The sequence below is a fragment of the Apostichopus japonicus genome, chromosome 4, assembly GCF_037975245.1.
Source record: "Apostichopus japonicus isolate 1M-3 chromosome 4, ASM3797524v1, whole genome shotgun sequence".
NCBI classification, from domain to species: Eukaryota; Metazoa; Echinodermata; class Holothuroidea; order Aspidochirotida; family Stichopodidae; genus Apostichopus; species Apostichopus japonicus.
In genome coordinates, this window is record NC_092564.1 from 26,723,553 (window position 1) to 26,746,457 (window position 22,905).

General features: G+C 36.7%; 1 protein-coding gene across 1 annotated transcript in view; it reads right to left on the reverse strand.

Moving 5' to 3' along the window:
• Positions 1-15,742: 15,742 nt before the first annotated feature.
• LOC139966986 (FAST kinase domain-containing protein 1, mitochondrial-like) overlaps positions 15,743-22,905 on the reverse strand; it is a 36,640-nt gene continuing 29,477 nt past the window's right edge. Inside the window, exon 8 of the mRNA XM_071970532.1 lies at positions 15,743-21,883. The gene's annotated coding sequence lies outside the window, so the exon portion shown is untranslated. The remainder of the gene's footprint in view (positions 21,884-22,905) is intronic.

Below are 22,905 nucleotides of genomic sequence, written 5' to 3' on the forward strand. Positions count from 1 at the left end.
CATCTTCTCTCTTTCATGTATTTAAACGCAACGGCATGTTTAATTAATCCAAGTACACGGAACTATCTAATTGGTCCATCCTCCTGGAAGCATTGTTCAAAAAAGTAATCTGAAGCCAGAAGAAATGGTGTCAGCTTGAAAAGATATTAGTGATGTCAGTTATAGGAAAAGCAGAATAAAAGGGAGGGGGGGTGGGTGGGTGACAGTGACAGTGACACTACAATGCAATTCAGTGAAAGAATAGTGAACAGAAGTTTTCTTTTTTTGTGGGGGGGGGGGGGTTGTGACCATATAATTGTCTTTTTAAAATATTGCGGAGATAAATGTCTGTCTTATTGATCCATTTTCTAATTATTTGTGTGACTAAGAAGGACAGAGTTAATATTTGGGGATGACCAGGGTTAAAAAGTCAGGGGTAGGAAATCAGATAGTTACATTAGGAGAATGAAACAGTTCAATACTGACATGAGATGAAAATGGTTAAAATTAACATTCAAATCCCTCTGTACTTGGACGACATGGTTCATCTCTATGGTCCTGCATGCAATCTCCGTTCCTCTGTAGATACTACACTTCTTCAGTGCCCTAGATGCAGGTCTGTTCGGGGTTCCAATTCTTTTAGAGCTGGAGCCCCGCAGACTTGGAACTCTCTACCACGTGCTATTAGAGAGGCACAGACATTGCATATATTCAAGAGAAAGTTGAAAACTCATTTTTTTTTCCGGTTGGATTTCGACTTTTTGTAAAGCGCATAGAAATGTATTTGCATATTGTTGCGCTCTATAAATGAATATATTATTATTATTATTAAACATCAGGGAGTGAAAACAGTTCTAGCTGAAATAATTGAACCATTATATCTGGGCATTTAAACAGTATATTACCTTGGGGGGGGGAGTGATTTGGGGGGGATGGAATTAATATCATTTAATATCTGGCGATGGAAAAAAAAAAACCCAGTGAATCAATTGCTTAGTACACAGGTAGTGGAAGCTGTTGAGATGTGGGGGTCAAAGGGGTGAACAGCCGGGGGGGGGGGGTTGGAATCCTTAAAACTGGTGCATCAATGGTGGTGTTATGCTTAGGCAAGAGCTGTTTGAATTGGTTTATATTTGTTTTTTTTGTTTGTTTTATCTGGTAGTATTCCAAGTGGTTTTCTTTTGTTGTTCCTTTTAATGCATTCTATGAGTTATCTGCTTAAAGAATCCCGGGTGCCGGGCTGGTGCTTAAGAAGGATACAGAAAAGTGTAGCTTGCATAAGTTTACAAAACAAAAGTATTTGCACACAACTTCCCTCACATTACATCTACTCCGAAAACTGCCATCATTCATCCTGCAGGGAACTGTCCCGTACACTTGGGCTTATGTATAGACCACCAATTTACATCATGGATATCTATCAATTGTGTGTATGTGGGGGGGGTAGGGTGTGGGGTGGGTGAGGGGCGAGGTAGGGGATGATTGTGTTTCATCTGTATAGATGGTACTTATGAAATTTTCCGGTTACTTTTAGGGGTCATCAAGAAATTAACCTCGCATTTGTTGCAAGTTGTCATAACTAAGTAGACTATATAGTGCTGTTTCCCATCTGACAGACTGACATAAAAAGAACAACATTGTAATCTTCACAGACACAGAAACCAAAAATGGAAAAGTTACAGTGAACTGAAACAAACTTCATCAACATCAAACAAAGCAAAATACTTTCTTGTTGAATCAGTTTTTTTAGTTGGATATAATTGTTTATCTGTATGTACGGGGAAAAACACCCACAAAAACCCATCGGGAACAAGCTGAGATTTCTGTCCACAAATAGTACTAAGTCGTCTACTCTCAGGTCTTGTGCAAACAGTAACAAATTTGTTATCGATCTCGTGTTGGACGGTCATTGTTCCACACTCGTCGAGCACCTATCGATTGTAAGATCGACTGTCAAACACCTGTGCAGCCTATTAGCGATAGACCCATTACTCGAAAAAGCTCCAAAAAATGCAAGTACAAACAGTTTCATAAATAGGGATCATCTATGCCTCCCCCCCCCACCCCTATATGTCTTTACATTGGCCGTAATGTCAAAGTGAGCCTCTATCCAGATGGACAGAGGAGTATATCAATCCATACCGTTAAGAATTATGTTTCTTCGGGCGATCAAATACAGTCATGACTTCTTCTCATTCAGGTATAAATATTTGACAGGAATTTCATATTTTTTAAAGTCAGCCAGCTGCCTGTCAGGTAGGAAGGAAATTTTATTGCTGATGGTATTCAAACTAGCAAAGTGTCAAAGAATGATTGATATGTCAACTAAGTAGAAAGGGAAATGTGTGTGGGTTTTGGAGGGGGGGCGGGAAAGGAATTACAGGGTGGGGATATTTTATTTGTTTAAAATGCCAGTAATTTATATGTACTCAGATATCATGCATGGTATTGGTTTGTACACCACATACTAAAAAGGACCTCAAAAACTGTAATTGAACCTCATAAAGAGCAACACTAGAAGAAAACCAATTTTCCATTGTCTTTTCATAATCATCATCATCATCATTGAGATGGTTTTGTCTCTTCTGACAGTAATGTGTGTAATGGTTGAGCAGGCATTAGTTATTCACAGTATCAAATGGGATAGTGCATAGGGGAAGGGGAGTGGTCGTCGTAAGAAATTTAGTTTATTTATTTGGTAGGTCTGTTCTCAGGATTTAATCTATTTATGTCATTTAGTTAAGTACTCCTTGGATTATGGGTACAAAATAAGCCATTTCATCTGTTTTGCCATACATTACACAATCCTCAATCAGTCGAGGCCAGTGGAGGTGGGGTTTTAAATTCAGGTGGGGGACTGTCCCTCAAGTTTCCTTCGTAATTTTTGTGGACCGGTTTGAAACAGCAGGGGATCTGCTGTACTCAGATTGATGCTAAATCTTCCAAAAGCTTTTCTTATATATTTTTAATGTCCTTTGGGTGAATCTTGAGTGTTTATATTTCGCCATCAACTTAAATTTTTCGTATCAGGTTTAAGGACATCGTGGAAGTCGCATACCCTGGGTAAGACCTGGTTTGTTGCTTGCTTCGTCTCTCTCGGTTGGTGGTTTTCTCAAATACGGGTGTTAATTATATAATCCACCAACCGGAATGTGGGTCGAGGCCGGCGAGCATTTAGCCGACGTCTGTTTTGTGTTTTTTTGTTTTTTTTTCACCATAATTAATATTGGTATGGATTTTCATATCTTGTCAAGGTCGATATCATTCTTGTATTTGCCAATGTCGTCATTATCAATATTATATCATTGTTTATCATTATTATTATTTTGATTAACATCATCAATTACTACTAGTTTTGTTATTGTTATCTTTACCATCATTATTATTATTACAGTCAGTTTATAGTATCACGACCATGACTGTCAGTATTGTTATAACTATTTCAGTAAGTAAATGTCACATCATTTGAAAGGCCCCGTGAGGACAATACCTCAGGGAAGTAAAGTGAAAATCACAGTTTTATAAATGTCTTGTATAGAACAAAAATTAATATCGCCGACAAGCTGCGTTGCCAATTTAACGGAAGAAAAGAAAAGAAAAAAAAAAAGACTACTTTTTAAGAACATATGTACAGTTTTAGTTTGAATTCTTCTCAAGTATTAGTAGTATTTGTCGAAGGTATTGTATGGGTATTATCATGTGGTTAAAATTTAGTGTAGATAATTATTCTCATATAAGAAATCAGGTGCTTGGGAGAGATTTTGTCAAACAGGTTTAAAGCAGAGAGATCGGTCGGTTAAAACTCAATTGTAATAGAATTGGTATGTTCTGACATTGTTTACTAATAGTAGCAGGTGTCATTTTTCTTTGTAAATCTTAAGAGATTCATGTATGCAAGTGCCCTCTTAGGACAACCCCCATATCCTCCCCCTCCCTCCCTCCCCTTCCCCTCCTCTCCACTCCAACTACACGCATACACACTCACATATCTGTTTGCTTCCAGTGCTGTTTCTTAGATTATTCATGTTTAGTATAAGAGTGAATTGCATTCTTTTGGTTCAATCACATAATATTTCATCTTCACTACCTTAAGGACACTCATTGCAATGCACTGACTATTTTGGAATACTTGTTCTTCAAGTAATTTTAACGGTCCTGTTTGACTTTCGGTCTGTAAAATCAGACCTTCTTCCTGGCAGAATACCAAGGGTATCCCTCTACAGATTGCCCCAATAAAAAATGATTTGCTTTTCTGAAGGCAGCATATTGGCACATTTCGCCGACCTGTCACAGATTTTGATACTAAAAAAAAAAAAAAATTATCCCAGAATTTTTTTTTCCTAAAAAAGTATTTGACTATATTCATATTTTATTCTTTCAGGCAAAAGATTTCTAAATTTTTTTTTTTTTTCATGGATTGCAAATCATGTCAATGTAATTTGGGTAAAGTATGATCAGTCAAATGCAATACTACTTTGCAGAATAAAACTTGATTTATGGATGGCTTTAAAAGTTTTCATTACGTCAAATCATTGACCTCTTCAGAGGTCTCCCTTGGCTGGGTGGGCCTCTGGTTTTCCCAAACTGTTTACCTGGAGTATCCTTTGAATGGGACATTTGTTCTTATTAGTTCTTACATTCATTCATTCATGCATTCATCCTTTCTTTATTATCTCTTTATTCATTCTAATGATTCTCCCCCCCCCCCTTCTACTAATGCTTTTATGTTGACGTGGGTAACTTGTTCCATCTACCCTACTATATTTACTCTATAAATTTAAAATGTCACAAAGAAAGAATAATCACTAATGTATGCGCATATTATCACAGAATTATTCTTTTGAAATTTGTAGAATAGGATTTTCGTGGTCGTATACATTATTGACCAATCTCTCAGTCAGCATGAAATGTCCTAGTAGCTTTTAACTCGTTGTATATTTTAACATAGGATGAAAATGCCAAAATTGTCATATGTCTGATTACCACTCGTAGCTTTTGGTAGAAAGCATATCTATATCCGAGAGAGAAACAAAATTGAAAAAGGTGACTTCAGGCAGAAAACTGTAGTCTTGATAAGTCATTGATCAAGGAAAAAGAAGAAAAAGAAAAAAAGTGAGCGGTTAGTAATGGTTTTGTAAATCTTCTGATTTGCAAGATATTTACCTTTAAGGTATGCTAAATGTCTGGACTGCTCCTTTAAGGTTAAATTGACGATGATATCCGTTCCTCAGTGCAGGCATCATTGTTAATGTTAATCTAATTGTTTTCTTTTAAATTATATTAAATTTTCATAACTCCACCAAAATTATGGTTATTTTTAACTGCTGAACCTCGATCAGTTGTTTGAAGCGTCATATCTCATAAATTATGAAATGGGAGATAGGAGACAGTTTTCAAAGGTCTATGGCATATTTAAAAAATCAATTTTTGTGCCTAAAAGTTAGTCCTTAAAGGAAAAGAGAAAAGTGATGGTTGGAAGAATGATCGTGCTCTAAGCTTACGTCTTCTCCAAAACTGTTTTCGTAAATTTCGTCCAAAGTAGGAAAAAGAGAAATATTATTTCAATTTTGAACTGATGTAAAACTTTAAGATTCAGCTTTTTAGTTTGTCATGCTTGTTTCCTCCCCTTTGTTTTTTTGTTGAACCACTTACAATTGCCAAGTATTTTGTTCAATCTTTAAGCATGCTTAAGGTACTATTATGCATTTTAGGGGGGGTTATTTTCCCCTCATGTTTTCTTCAAATTCAACCCGTTTTCTTTTTCTTTTTATGGGGCGGGGGGTGCGGCAGCTTAATCTGCAGCTGAGATATTTTAGCAGCTTATATGAATTCAGCTGATTTTGTAAAGCATTTTTAACTTTTTGTTTTTTTGGTTTGGATTTGTTTCTTTTTAAAATTTCATTTTATACTTTGTTTGTTAATAATTTATGTCAATGCTCATAATTTGAGGGTAAACCATGTAATTTTATTACGTTAGGTTAGCAAAATGAAAGAAGTTTGTTGTCTGTGGGACAGGAAGACAGCATTATCATCGAGAGATTTGTGTGATGTTGGAACGAAGATTAAATGGAAGGTCGGTCGGTTAAAATTTGAGCTTATGTAAAGGAAGAAGTGGATTAAGAGATTTAAGCCCTGGAATTTCCTGTTAGGAAAAGCTGTTGAGCAAATTTGCTACTGCTTGATGGGAGCCCTTAAACATGAAAGAATGTTTAAAATATGGAGGGGAACAAAACAGAGTGATTGTTGGTGTTGAGTAACAGTCGGTGGGCAAACCCTAAACCTTCATATAATATGATAAAAGATAAGGCTATATGATTACTTGATGATGATGATGTAGTTATATTCTGTGTCAACAATTATGGGTGTGGGTGGTCTATTCTTCCAGTGAAAGAGAGAGAAACTGGTTCACTGTGGAGAAATCTTGCATAATGTTTGGTGTTTTTTTTTTTTTCCACCAAGAGCAAGGTGTTGGACAGTGTATATGTTCACCTTTGCCCCCCCCCCCGCCCCCCAGCCACTCTTTAGGGACGGCTTTTTGACGGCTTTTTTGTGGCAGCATTAGTTGAACAGTTATATTGGACAGTTGACAGAAGTTTTTGTAGGAACCAAAAGAGGTGTTTGGGTTTTAAGGGTATTCATAGAACAGTGGTACCTCACTAGATCTGCAGGTATAGATAAAAAAAATCTATTTTAATTTCTGGACATTGTAAATTATTATTATTATTATTAAATATTAAGTTAATAACGATGTAAGTTTTTAAGTAACGATGTTCAATTGTTGTTAAGGGAAACGAAGATAATTCTTTCCTCATTTCCCGTTTTATCTATGTTTTTGTACAGATAAAAACTTTTGTGTATAACCTTAGTGCTGATCAATGTGTGTAATTCTCTGTGCTGCTGTATAATTGGGGTATATACCTCCTCTCTCTACGGTGGGTAGTGTAAAACTCTTTCTCGTTTTATGTGTGTAAATGTAATGAATCATGTTATGACGTAATCCATCCATACCGAAGGAAAAAGGCACAAATTTGACCATATTTTACCCGTCACCGGCTTTCTGCATTTGGTGAGATGTTTAAAGGAAGCTTTACATTTTTTTTTTCTCCATTTTTATTGTCACAAACTTTTACGTGGGTTAGAAACCAAAAAAAGATAAGAAGCATAACTGCAAGCTAAATATTGCGCTCTTTGGCTGTCCGCGTTTCTAAACCAAATCAAAACATTCGTGTTTGGTTGAAAGCATTTATTAAAATATCAGGGAACAAATGAAAGAACACAAATTGTAAAGAAAAAAATGTGAAGAATGTGATTGGTGAAGTTGAATGTTAACATTTATAACAGTCGTTTTTTTATGTCAAAGAAGACCTTGATGTGGTACACATTTTTTACTCAGGGTTACCATAGCGAGGAATCTAGGTTTTAAAAATATGACCCAATAGAAAAGAAAAAATGGAAAAGAAGGGAAATCAATTTTTTAAAAAAGAAGAAGAAGAAGAAGATATTTCTTTGATCGTTTTTACGATCCTTCTTAAAATGTGGTTTTGAGAAGACCTCAAAGTATGTTCTTTAATATCTACCTCAGTTTATTGCTGACAATTTATCATGGAATGAACCATGTGTGGAATCAACAAAACTCTTAGGACTTGCTTTATTGTACATAGGATATAAATATATCTTTCTCCTGTTTATTAGTCAGGGGAATATTTAAGTATTGTTCCAGGTTAATACACTATCACTTACCTTGGATAAACTTTTCTATTCTTGTTCTCATTTTGTGTTTTTTCTTTCTTATAATATGTTTTTCATTTTAAAGGAGACATTTCGATGGCAGAGAGAACTTAATATTCCTGCACTGTTTTATAATTGAGATTCCCATCTCGTTATCTTGTTGCTAACTTGAGATATTGGTTGACTAAAGGTCGTTAACCTATTTTGAGTGACTGAACCCCTTCTTACTCTTACTCTGGGAAGTGTGTCACAGTCACAGTGTGTCACAGTCACAGTCTGTGATATCTTCACAGCAGACGTTACTTTCAAGAGGTTTCCATTTTGTTGTTATAATCTTATTGTTGATTTATCTAAGTTTCTAGTCTGGTAGACTTGGACTCTTTGCTTTAGTTTCTGATGTTTCTCTGTAGTCAGAAATATTACCACAATGTAACTCTTTTTTGTAGAAACGATATTCCTGTTTAAACAAAAAACAACTCATTTATATTATAAAAGACAAAAACAAAGAGTTTCAGCTAAATAGTGGTGATAACATCATTCTTCTGCTGTTTGCAGAGTATTACAAAATATTAAAAACATATTTTGAAAAAATCGTATGTTCATGGTACAAAATGCTTTAAGGAGTGTGTGGTTTAGACCTTAGGATGTAGAAAATGTTCAGAAAATTTTGCTGTAAAGCAATCAGGTTTAGTCACTAGAAAATCCCTTTGAAATGCTCAGCTTGAGAGTAACACTTCAAGGGAGATGCATACCACTGCTCCCTTACCTGTCTACACATGACAATAGCACTACCACTCTAGCCAGGTCCTAGTGTTTGTATGCATATAACGTCCCTTCAGCAACACACTGATAGTTTAACATTGGTCAGCTTACTGTTTCAGAGTTCAACATTATAGAATGAATACAAATGTAAAGTCTTGCTTGAAAGCAGCCAGTTTGGGACTGTTTGCTATGATTTCCCTAACTTTGCTAAATACTATCCTCTCATATCATGCTTCAAAGCACTTATACTTGCAGTATGAACAGTTCCTAACCTAGTATGTGGATCCACCTCAGTGATTTCCAGTACTGTTTTTATAGAGGTCAAATGTGAGTCTGATATCTACAACAAAATGACAACTCCAACTGTGAAGTTTGGGCCAACTCAATAGCATCCATATCCACCTCAAATGCAAAAAAAAAAAAAGAACTCTGTAGTTGTTTGAGTTCAATGGTTATTTGAGGTCAGTTTCTGAAAACCTTGTTAGCATAACTCCCAAAAGTAAAAGCTCAGATGAAATTTGTACTTGAAACAGATCTCTGCATTTTCTGTGGAGGTTATTGGTAAACAGAATTCAAAAATCTGCAAAAAACATTTGTAAACATGGCAACAGTCAAGCAGGGATAGATTTGAGTGCTTACACTCCACATTTTAATGTATGTTCACATTGAATCCTTCGTTTGTGACCAACAAATAGGACGTTTGGATTAACAGAAAAGGAGTCATATCTACATTTCCACAGGTAGTAGTTACAGGAGACGGGGGGGGGGGGGGGGGATCTCAGGGGTCAGATCCTGAGTGCAAGAGCGTTCACACCAGGAAGTCAATCTCAAACAGGATCAGATCCCCTGTTCAAGATCTGTAGTAAAAGCAATCTTTGCAACTTTGGTATGTTGATTCTCCTTGGTGAGTACAAATTAGCCCCATTTGTTTTTGTTTTATTGACTCTTGTACTTCAGGTGGTCATTTAAGGTTAAAATGGGGTTGAAGTCTGAAAACTTTGTGAACATCATAATCCCAAAGAAAAACAAGAATGCAAAAATGCATTGAAGTTTTGATTACTTCATTGCAATAGACTTCTGCTTATTCACCAGAAACAGCTATTATAATATAAATGTCCTGATTTCTACCATGAGATACGGCATCATGTTGAAATGGTTTCCAAAGTTGTACTGCTGGTGACCCAGATGGCCATTGACCTCTACCAAAAGCATATGAGTTTTTCTATTCAATGTAATGCATCCGCATGCCACTTATAAACAATCTCCATGCTTCCTAACTTGAGAGATAGTGTTACAAGGTTTTCAGTGTTTGACATCTGGTGACCTGAGATTATCTTTAACCTCAAAGTTAATTAATAAACTTCTTCTCTGTATGATCTCTGGTGACCCCAAATGACATTTGACCTCCCAGAAAACAAGGATCGGGTTCTTCAACTCAATGTGGTATTCCTACACACCAATTATGAAATTGGTCCAATTTTCCCTTCTTGAGATATCGTATTTACAAGCAATGCATGACACACACAAACACTCAATATGACTATAAAGGTTACCATTATCACGAAACCACTTCTGTGTTTAAATTGCTAAGAGGTTGGTTAGGGGAGGGAATGGGTTGGTTTGTGAGTTCTCATTTCCACAATAGTTGAAGATGTCATTACCCAACTCAGTTGGTACAATATTACCAATTATCTTTACCGAAGTGGAGAGAGTAACACTTTCTTTTAAATGATCTAAATTCTTTTGATTGCCTAAAGTAATGCTCAACGTTTCCTGAATCTGCTTAGCTCATTTCGCTGCGTAGTTGGGGTTGAAAATATTAATATACAACAACCAGTTAAAACAACAGTATCGGGCAGTATGTTATCACCCTCCGTTCCATTTTTGAAGAACAAATTACGATTAAAACATTGAACGCTTCTATCGCTTAGCATACAACTTCCGAGGAACAACACAAAACCGGAAAACATTTATGAATAACAAAAAGGTTTGATTTGACTGCTTCGAAATCACGTATCACTGGCAAAATGCGTCTTACGCCCTCTAGCGGCCTCTATTCATAGGAACAATAGAAAACCGGAAAACTTTTGGACGAACAAAGGTTTTTCAAACCTTTGTTCGTCCAAAAAGTTTTTCGGTTGTCTATTGTTCCTCTGAAGTCAAAAACTGACCAAAAAAGAGGCCGCAAGAGGGCGCTCGATGCATCTTGCAGTCAGAGCCGTATATAGAGAGAGTTTGGCCAACTGGCGATTTGTGACGTCACACGCAAACCATGGGCATCAAAATAGGTCCAGTTGTCGTTACCAGTTGCGCGAAACACGAAAAACACCACACACAATATATAGCAGCTTTGCAAACTGTGCTCGTTGCGAACAAACGAAGCGACTCAGAATGTCAGATTTTGACAGGCATACGAGGAACAAAATGGATATCAGGTAATGAATTAGAGTATGCGTTAGTTAATGATATTTACGTTTTATCTTCACACCTGAAATGCATAGAAAACTAGCTGAAAACCTGTTATTACACTTGTTTTATTTTACGCCTCATACTACTAGTCCTACTTTAGTCATACAAACGAAAAGCACACATCACAGTACTGGCTAGGCTAGATTACAGACGCACAACTATAGCATCAGGCCTACATTAATAGATCCTTCAATTAAATAAAGTAGGCCTACACAAAAAATGACAATTTATGCTTCACTGATCTTTTCAGGTTTGCCAAAAAGTAGTTGTACCAGAGGTCATTGTATTAAACTCCAGAAGTTACATAGTAGGATTAATATTCGGCATAACTTTTTCTCTAAAGTCTAATACAACTTATACAAGGGTTGTGAATGAATGGAATGGTATGCCTGAGAAGGTTGAATTGCAAGTAGTGAATGGGTTTAAAAATACTTTGGATGAGTACATTAAGCATTGTAAGTGGGTATGACATTTGATGTCCTCGGTTTTATTCCTCTCATATAGCCTTAGGGTCCTTAATGGGGACTTGAATGTCTCTCCTGGTTTTTTTTCTACTAAACTAAACTATATACTTGAGTGTAGGAGTTAGCAATAGTTGGGAGTCTGTGGGCAAACCTAAGACTGATATTGTGGTGTTAATTTCTCAGGAATGTAGTACTAGGCTATAGTAGGTGCAACAGATTGAATGGGTCTGTCAAGAAAAAAAAAAACCTGCAACAACTGAATACTGGTGTATGTTGTAGCTTATGTACTTTCCATTAACATATATACTATACGGTCATGTCCTTAATAAGGTTTAATGGATCACACTGACATAGTGTGCCTACTTGTCAGTGTTGTCAACTGAGCACAGGGCTGATGACATCATTCAGTTTGTTATTATGCAGACAGCAAATGGCCATAATGATAATTATTAAAATACTTATTCTTCATACTGCCCTTACTGGCCTTACCTGAACAGTGATGTATAAAAATGCAAGAAGTCCTTATGCTTTTCATTTAAGAATCGTTTCAGCCTGTCCTATTTCAAACATATGATTGGCAGGTTTCCACGTTACATAGCTTATCAAAATGGAGCTGTTCTGTAAAGCAAGAAAATCACACATATGCATGCATACAAACACACTCATATAACAATTTCTGAATATCTTTTCAGCTGCCCAAAGGTACTGGAATGCAAGCTCTGTTGAGTGAATTAAAAAACCCTCATTGTACTCTTTTATTATGGTCAGCGTAGCTGGAACCCGAACCAGCAATGATGGTGATGTGGATTTGACAGTACCTAGACAAGAATTCAATAGCTGCTTTGTGTTGAAGTGGGTTCAACTTGCTCAAGGCCATGACAGGATGATGACTAGACATCAGGATGAATTATCTGTTGCAGAGCTCTATAAACCAGGCAGTTGTTAAAACATCCATTGGGTGACCCTCACAGTCTACCAGGCACTGCATCGCAGAAGCAAAATGAAGTGTGTGTGATACCTTCATCTTATGAGAGTGGAATGGTATCAGTGTGGCCTCTGTCAATTTGGCTTCAAGTCTTTGTTTTCTTGAAAGCTGAGAAGATCTTTCAGTGGTTTCACACTGACCTCTGTACTTGACAATTCATGTGTATTTGCCAGCTCAGGAGGAAGCCAGATTTTAATTACATTAACCAATGCTGACTTTTTTTTGGACATGTGGTACATCTGCAAGGAGGTGAAGGAAGCAGTTGGAGTTGCATGGATGTGGAATCTTGTTGATAGTCTGGCAGTCTTATCCACAGATTATCCCAAAGCTTCTCCACATTGCCACATTCAGAACTTATTACATTGATAAACTTGAAAATTGCAGGAATCTAACGAAGCACCCATCAAGGGAATTTGTTTGTATAATTATTGAAAGCTTTGACCTTCTGATGTGACAGACTAATGTGAAATAAAGGGCAGTAGATTACCTTGTAAATGAACCTTGTTATTGTTTGATTGTATCTAATGTTTGCAAAATTTTAAGTTGCATGCTACCAATTGAAACATAATTCTTTCTCTATTAATGGGATATAAATACTTCTCCTTAAAGAGTGTGAAGACTCCCGCACAAAGAAACGTCTCATGCCGGTTATCTGACCTAGTTTCGAATGCGGTGTAACAGAAGTGTTAGACACCACCATTGATCCCAGAAAATACACACACAGCTTGCTACCATCTGTTAATAGACATTAGTGTACAGTCAATACAAACATCACGGTCAATACCCACAACACAGTGCACATAGCAGCGTGGACATCTCAGGTCTAGATAAAAGATAACAAGGTATCAGGTTTCATTACTGTCTGCATTTTGTAGCGACACAAAAAAACTTCACTTGCAAGCCATGGAAAGTAAACTTTTTCAGAGCGCGGCATGCAGTTTAGGGCGAGTCTTCAATACCTTTAAATATACTGCATCGGTTGTTGTCACTTGATCATTTGCTTGTGTTTGAGCTAAACAGCTTAAATAATATGTAAAAAAATAATACAAACTTTCAAATTGCCAGATATTTACTTGCTCAAAATCATTATCCCATCATGATTTGTTGCTATCCTTGAGTCCATTATTCAGATGATGAGGCAGATTCCCTTCAACTCTCCATGATGAAGGTAAAACCTTATATCTTAACCAACTGCCATTGAGTGTCCATTTGAAAGTTTCAAACACACAAGTGCATTGATTAAAACAAAGACTTTATTGCTGTGGTTGCAGGAACTGGATTTCAGTCTAGTAGTCACTCACCAGGTTAGTCTTTATCACAGTCTGCTAACTGTGGCTTTTTATGTAAGGAGTTTTTCTTCAGAGCACATGTCACCTTTGATTTGTAAACAAGTCCTGAAATTCAGGGAGTTAAAATTTACTGTCTAAAGATAATTTAAAAAGATTTTTTTTTAACTTCAATCGTCAATGTGGGTGTCAATTAAGGGAATAAGGAGGTACTGATGCAACTTTGATAAATGATAGTTGACTGCATCCAAATTAAACCAAGGCCTAGGCTATACTTTTGAAGAAGAAAAAATTAGGCTGAATTTATGTTAGCCTAAAAAGCTAGGCCAATGCTGACAATAAACACAAACCAAGATCATTTAACCATTTGGGCACTTGTTTATGGCATACTAAAAGGGTCTATATAATTAGGCCTGTATGTGTACACAACCCACAGGTTGCCAATGAGTATAGACCTAGCCTAACTAGTTTAGGCCTAGGCTACTTTGTTTTCCTTAGGCCTAGTTTAATTGGGCCTTATACTGTGCCATATTATGTAATGTGCTATAACAGTTGTAGTAATAGCAAGAATGGTCCAGGTCTAACTAAGCCCAGGCTTAACTTATGCTTCAGGCTTAACTAAGGATTAGGGCTTTACGTGATGCCTAGAGGCTAGCCCACCCTTTTACATTAAACTAAAAGTGATACTTTTTTAGGCTAGGCATAGCCTAGGCATACAATAACTAGGAATTAGGATAACTATATGTGCGACTGAAACTGCCATGCCTATGATTAGGAGAGCTGGCATAATGAAATCGAATTTGTGGATCGTAAAACGAGAGAGAATAGCCATTACAGAAACATGTCTGAACGTAAAATTCTCGCATTGCTTGTACATTACTCGTATTACACTAGGGCCTATGGCTAGTAGTATGGGCCTAGGCTACACAGACTTTTTTTCATTAGATCTCCATCTTGTTCTTTCTACTTCCAAAAAATTCCTCTTCTTTTATGGTCAGTCGGAAAATCAAACAACAATATCCATGTTCTCACCGATTGCAGCATCCCCAGCACCATTTCTTTCATAATTTCGTACTTTTTTCGTTTACACAAACGATAGTCTATACACTGTGAGTATGCGTGTCGCCTGCTATAAAGTTTTCAAGTGGACCTATTTTACCACCCTGTGTGGGCGTTTTCCCTCTCGACCAATCCAAATCGGTTACATGGTTGGCCAAACTCTCTCTATATACGGCTCTGCTTGCAGTGTTACAAATCAAGCATCACGTGATCACGGTTTGAATCAGGTGATCATCACGTGATCATCACGTGATCAAACATTTTGACTGCTTTGAAATCACGTGATCACGCTTTAAAATCAGGTGACAATCACTGCTGAAGCAGTCAAATGTTTGATCACGTGACGATCACCTGATTTCAAAGCGTGATCACGTGATTTCAAAGCAGTCAAAATGTTTGATCACGTGATGATCACGTGATGATCACGTGATGATCACCTGATTCAAACCGTGATCACGTGATGTTTGATTTGTAACACTGCAAGATGCGTCGAGCGCCCTCTTGCGGCCTCTTTTTTGGTCAGTTTTTAACTTCAGAGGAACAATAGACAACCGAAAAACTTTTTGGACGAACAAAGGTTTGAAAAACCTTTGTTCGTCCAAAAGTTTTCCGGATTTCTATTGTTCCTATGAATAGAGGCCGCTAGAGGGCGTAAGACGCATTTTGCCAGTGATACGTGATTTCGAAGCAGTCAAATCAAACCTTTTTGTTATTCATGTTTTCCGGTATTGTTCTGTTCCTCGGAAGCTGTATGCTAAGCAATAGAAGCGCTCAATGTTTTAATCGTAATTTGTTCTTCAAAAATGGAACGGAGGGTGATAACGTACTGCCCAATACTGTTGTTTTAACTGCTTGTTGTATAAGTTTAAGATCTCATGGCTAAGAAAGTTAGTTTGGTGAAATACACGGGCGTCTGCAGAAAAAAAATCAGGGTACAAATAATCCAAGTAGACTTGTATACGATGGGTCTGGAGTCCTCTCCCAGAAAAAAAATTATAGACTGCCGCAAATACGATTTCCGCCCTTTATTCAACAACTGTGGATAAATATAATAAAAGAAGAACTATAGATATCTTAAGTTACATCGACTTATATGAATGCTGCTCCTGCATGCTCGTATATTCATCTTAGAAAGCTATTACGTCTCACAGTACGATGAAAAGTGTACTATAGTGTAGCAGGTTGTAAGGCCCAGTTTATTCTTACATCTTACGTTGTTACATCAGAGACATATAATTTGAAACATCTAAATACTTTCCTTCCAAAGTTTTATCTTCTCAAAATATTTCCCGAAAATGCCCAAAACTTCAGGTAATTCAACTGAAAGTGGAAACACCGCAGGACGTGAAGCTAGCTCAATCGGCAACACACAGTGTGAGTTGTTAACGATTGTTTTGTTCGCACTGAAGAGCGAGACAAACTCAATGTCTAGGGTTCAAACCCCAGTGAAGGCTGTTTCCTTTTTCCATTATGAACCTTTAAATATTAGAAACAAGCCATATTTCTCTACAGATGCAGTGGTTAGTGCTTCGTGCCTGAAGAGCAAGACACACTCCTTGTCTAGGGTTCAAACCCCAGTGTAGGCAGTTTCTTTTGCTGTTCTTTTATCCCTTTCCTCCCATTATGAACCTTAAATATTAGAAACAAAAACCTACCAACACATTAATACCAAGTATGAATATATTCTGACTTTCGGTCGCGGAGTTATAAGCATTTGGAGATTTTCACGTTTGACCACGTGACCTCATTATTATTCATGAGATGAGCACCAAAATCAATAGTGTTCTTCTACTCACCATGGCGCATCTATGCACCAAGTATGACTTCAATTCAACTTGCCATTGTTGAGTTATCCTGTTTACCGTGAGCCAAGGGCGTCACATACACACACGCAATCACCATCACCTAGATTCCTTGAGTCTTCGGGCAAGGAATCAAAGAGGGGGCAAAATTTGGTTGTGCCTCGGCACACCACATGCCTGATTTACACCCAAATCAAGTCCATCACTTTTGTGTATTCCTCTGTCATCACAAAGAACCAACGTACATGATGACCATCAAAACTAGAATGCAAAAATGCATTGTGGTTTGATGATGTAACATGAGCCGTTTTCTTCATGAATCTGATGTAATGTATAGTGAGGGTGTACATGTTTACAAGGGTTTCACGATTTGACCTCTGACCTCCACAAAAAACAAACGGCTTCTTAACACACTAAATGTGGTTCTTCTACACACTAAATAAGAGGTTGACCCAAGCTTCCAGTATTGAGATATCGTGATTACAAGATTTTCACAATTTGACCCCTGGTGACCCCAAATGGCCTTTGTCACCCACCAAACACAATAGGTTTCTTGAAATCGATGTGGTTCTTCTACACATAAACATGAAATTGGTCTGACCTTTCCTTCTTGAGATATCGTGTTTACAAGGTTTTCACAATTTGACAACTGGTGACCCCAAATGACCTTTGACCTCCACCAAAAACAATAGGCTCCTTGTACTTAATGTGGTACTTGTACAAAAAATGATGAATATCTGGAAATATCTTGAGCAACCTTAAAATGTGAAAAATCATTCAAATTATTTACAAGTCATATTAATAACTGCATAGAAATGCCTTGTGAAATGAAATGGCTTATTCTCCCTCCCCAACCCCCCCCCCCCCCACACACCCTTTTCACCCCAAATGCTCTGTTACAATGTAAATGATTCTTAGTGTCAAAAGAGTAGTAATAGTAGAGAGGTTCAACGTTGGTTCCCAAAATCAAGGCCAGCAAGTTTCCTGTGAATACAGAAAATTGTTATTATATTTGTCTTTGCATATTGTTCAGTTTGGAGGAATAAATGTTCCACTTATAGGTAAGCATTTGACTTGACCACATAGCTGGACTAAATATGCATTTTAAAGCTAACATTTGACTACATTGCTGGAGTAACATAGCTGATAGCTAAACCATAGCTTGACGATATATGTGATAGCTTGACTACATGTCATTATAGACAGTGACATCTTGGAATAATTTGCCAAGAAGAACAATTCAAATTTGTCCTAACTTTCAAGCTGCCCTAAAATACCATTTAATTCCAGGTTTTGAGATACTAAACCCCCAAAATACCAAAAAAAGAACCCCCCCCCCAAGTCAGAGTGAGTAGCACAACATACAAACTGTTTGGACGCACAAGCTGAAGTTTGAAACATGTGAAAATATTTCCACGATCTCTCGCAATTAAACATTCTAACAAATACCAGTCCTGTCCACCTACCGATAACCGATGAATATTACAAAAAGCCTTACAAACTGCCTTGTCAGGCCTTCAGGATCTCTTTTAGACTGCAGCTTAAATTATTTCTAAATAGATTCAGAACGATTCACCAGAGGTAATCAGCAGTACTATAAATATCAATACAAATTTTGCATTTTCTACCAAAGAATGGTCACTTATGAACTTCAAATTAACTATACTTTTTCTTCATATCACTTCCTTTAAGTAGACCACAGCAATTTTTTCATTAAAGCATTCTTCCATGTCTGTAAATCACCTATAGTGGCCCCAAACCTCCAGACAGACAGACAAGTTTTGAAGAACTTTGAAGAACTAGCAAGTTAACATTTAGGGCAAATATTGATGACACTTTCATGGAGGTATTGTTTTTTTTAACTTTTGAGTTGAACATTTGTGAATAATACTGTCTTTTAATATAAAAAAAATTCAATACTGGTTAACTTTGACTCCAATCGTCTGTGATACCCAAGACTACGTACAAGCGTATAATTTAAGTTATGCTCGTTCACTATACTGAAAGTATATGTAAGTATGTGTTTGCAAATATTTGCACACATCACACACACATTTCTAAATCAAACGGAAGCTGGGACTGACAAGACGGTATTTGAGAGATGTTACGTAACTAACATTTCATTTTAAAACAGGAAAACATATTTGGGCCAAATCTTCTACATCGATCTTGACTGATATGTTAGGCCTATCTAATTCAATACCATAATATACGTTCTCCTTCCTCCTAAAGTGATGAAAAATTGAAAAAAAATTGCAGCCAAAGATGCAACATTTGTTTATCTTTACAGTCCAAATTAATCTCTTCAATAACATGTTCCTGGAATTTAAGATGAATGAGGACGTTGTTTGTGCTTGTTTTTGCAATCTGTTTGCAGCCAAGAAAAAAATAAAGTTAGGGTTTGTCACTTTTCTTTACATCCCATACGAAATATAAAACTTAACTTTTGAATGTCTTTTTAAATAATTTGATCAAACTATAAGAAGTTATCCAACGCCGCATTGACTTTCATACCACACCCAATCTGTTAAACCATGTACCTAAAACACATAGCCATTTATATAATCTTTGCCCTGATCTCTTAACAATGAATCATCAAGCTTTGTGGATAGCTTTGGAATGCGGGTTCCAAACATAAAATAATTAAAAACTAAAATTCCATAGACCTGTCACGGATTCAACAGCTCATATTTTGCAGCACATAAATAATGATGATGAACAAGGGAGGGTCCTGGAATAGGGGTTTGAGCGGGGGAGGGGACGGGAGGTAACATCACCAGTAAAATTCAAGTTTTGTACATAAAACTACTATAATCATGCCAATGTCAACAGAAAATCTTTCTTTATGATTTTGTCTCCAGTCACCAAAATAAAGGTGTAAAACCTGTATCACAATTAAGTACTGGATTCTTGAGACCATTTCCGAGTCTGTCTAGTACGTTCCAGCAAAAGCAAGGTTTTTTTTCGCAAAGTGATATAGTCTACTGTTAAACAACTGAAACCTCTTTTATATTTGTACTTTAAGAACATTCCCTGAAAACTCAAATCCTTTTGAATGTAATTTCATAGTCTCGGTGGGCCCGACTCGATATCCTCAAATTCAGGCGGTTCTCCGCTGTCGTAACATTGGCCGCCGAACCTCTGGAGCAAGTTGTAATACTTGACGCTCGGCAACCAACTGCGGTTTCTCCCCGGTCCCAACTCGTCAGGGTCTTCGCTCGCCAGGGCTGCCACTTCATCGGGTGAAAGACTGACCTCGGGGTCGTGTGGAGACCCTTGACCTTGCTGACCTCTGAAACGGTGCAGAATGTTCATATTCATGCTCAGTAAGTTGACACTGGGCATGCTCGGCATGCTGGGAAAGCTTGGTAGGCTTGGAAACCAGCTACGTCGGCTGGCGATGAAATTACAGGTCCTGTTGGCCATAGCGGATGGTAGGCTGGAGGGTTACATACATGAAATGTAAGCACCGACCAACTTCATATGATCTGTGCTCGGGAGTCAAGGAAGATTGAATAGTCGGGATAAACAAAAAATTGTCTAGCATTGAATTAAAAAAATGATGAAAGATATTTTACATATTCGACGTTCGTAGGTGACATATATGACGTCAACAGAGGAGAAGAATGAGAGGCTTGTCTAGACTATAATGCAACCCATCCAGCAGCATCCACCTTTATTTGCTTTTCCTTGTAACTTTTATCTTCCACCTGTGAATCTCAGGCACTATGTTAGACGTTTAAAATGTCCATTTTTTACAGCAGTTTTTGGATGATTTTTTTTATATACTATTTTTTGTTTTGAAATATCAATTGATACCTAACATAATACATACCACCAAGGCCTTAGAAAGCGGTCTGACTACTGGACGCCGGCTGAACAACTGCCCGAACGAAGAAAATTAAGAGCAGAGGACAAGAATGGCACTGACCAAACACATTATAAGCCACTAAGTTAGTACCACATTCTTCATGCTAATCCTACTTCATAAAGGTACAACAAACAACTGACATATTTTGAGGAAAGGGAGAGAGACCAATGTGATGCAGAATTCACAAGATACTGAAACAAAAATTTTGTATGTTCAGACAAATGTAACAAGATAATGAAGAATGATCAATATGAACACTGCAGGGATAGAGGGTGTAGGAATAGGTGAATAGAACAACACAAGCTCTTTGCTAGTAAAACTCCCCTTCAGAAGGATAATAGGCCTGGCACTTATTTTGTTTTATTTTAGTATCTCCAATTTAATGGCGGGTGATAGCGACATCAGGAGGGTGACACCAACTTCACCTATTTGGGAGTATTTAGCTACAATGTAATCTGAGTTAAACGTAGACAACTGGTATTCCACCAGACGGCCTCCAATGCTGATTTTGGTAATCCCGACAAAAATTTGGCCGTCTCGAATGACCATAAAAATTTGTCCGGCATACCATAAAACACATGTGAGTCTTACCATGAACTAGTCAAAACCTTTCTATTTAGATCTGCATTCCATTAACCGTGCTTTCTATACTATTTATATTGTCACATTATTACAACGCATTTTCCATTTTGCCTTTATAGCTCTTTTAAAATTTTAAACTTTACACATATATATATTTTAAATTTTAAGAATTTGTATGTTTAATTTTCGATTTCACATTTGCAGTTTTTTTTATACAATTTATTGTCAGATTGTATATAACAAATTTTCTACCCTTTTTATACCTTACATTAACGATTTATATATTTGTATATCATGTTTGTATGTATTTTACTGTAAAGCGCCTTTGAGCAATTTCTGATTGGATAAGGCGCTATGGAAATTTTGTAAAATAAAATAAAATAAATAAATAAATGAACAAGTGATTCAACCATGTGTCATTCTTGCTGTCCCGTCCCACAAAAAAATCAAACTCTGTAGACTTTGACCACTGGATTCCCATAGAGTTTAACAATTTTCATCTATGTTGGTTACTCTAAATATTAATATCTATGACATGCTCAAAACATATTTGATTTCCATGTTTCTACCATTTCTTAACAAAAGGTGCTATAACGTGAAATCCAAATATATTTTGTTTATCCATTCAGTACTATTCCCAAGGTCTTGTGACCATCCTGTGTTAACCCCATTGGCATGAGTACCAGCATTACACCCCACCATTGTTAAAAAGTAAGACGTATACATTGGAAAGGATATAGCAAGGTCCAAAGTGGCTGGCCTCCATTGACGTATAAAATAAAGTTAATCCCTCTTTTCTTTGGTGTTTGATGCCAACACGTGTAGATAGACGGCCTTGACGTTGAGTTAATCGTAAGTATTCAAATAGTTCAGCAGGTTGGTCAGGAGTGCGGTGGCTGGAACGAGAAAAAGGCAAACTTTGGTTTTCCTCTAAACGGAATGATTTAAATGCCATGGATACCTACACAAACAAGAAGTCAGTACTATACCGAGCTTGGGGGACCTTTTGTTCAGTTAGCAAAGCAACGTTTTCCCAGCTCAAACGGAAGTACTTTTCCACAAAGTATCTTGTAACCTAGGCAATGTGCTGTCGTAACTTACCATTTATGACTTGGAAAAAGTCAATATGTATTTTGTATGACTTTTATGGCTGGTGAACATGTGTTTAGACCTCTTTGATAAAAACCTGCGAGACTGGTGTTCTTGTCAGCACTTTACTAGCATAGTTAATATAAAGCTGCTGCTAATTGCACATGCTAATAGTAACAAACCTGTACTGCAAGACAGAACACTGATCATCTCTTGAGATCAAAGTTCACACTTCACTCATAGTGTGTATATATAATAAATATATATATATATATATATATATATATATATATATATATATATATATATATATATATATATATATAAATATATATATATATATATATATATACATATATATATATATATATATATATAAATATATATATATATATTTATATATATATATACAGTATATATATATATATATATATATACAGTATATATATATGTATGAATCAAACATTCTAATGAAGTTTACACAAATAAGTTACAAATTGGTGATAGTTTCAGTAAGTGTATTTGCATATTTTGTCTTTCACAATCATCAACTCAGCAATTCCCAGTCATCTGAAAGTAGAGACCACACCCAAACTCAAAATATATGCCACCTGAGTAATGGATGGGAAGGCTGATGAAAGTATTGTTGAATCCTAAAAAAACAAAAAACATGTTCACTATAATAATTCCAAAGAGAGAGTGAATTACATTAACAGAATAATAAAAAAAAAAACAGAATGCAAAAATGCATAGTGGTTTCGATGATGTAACATTCACCTATTTTCTGCATGAATCTGACTTAATGTATAGTGATGGTTTACACATACTC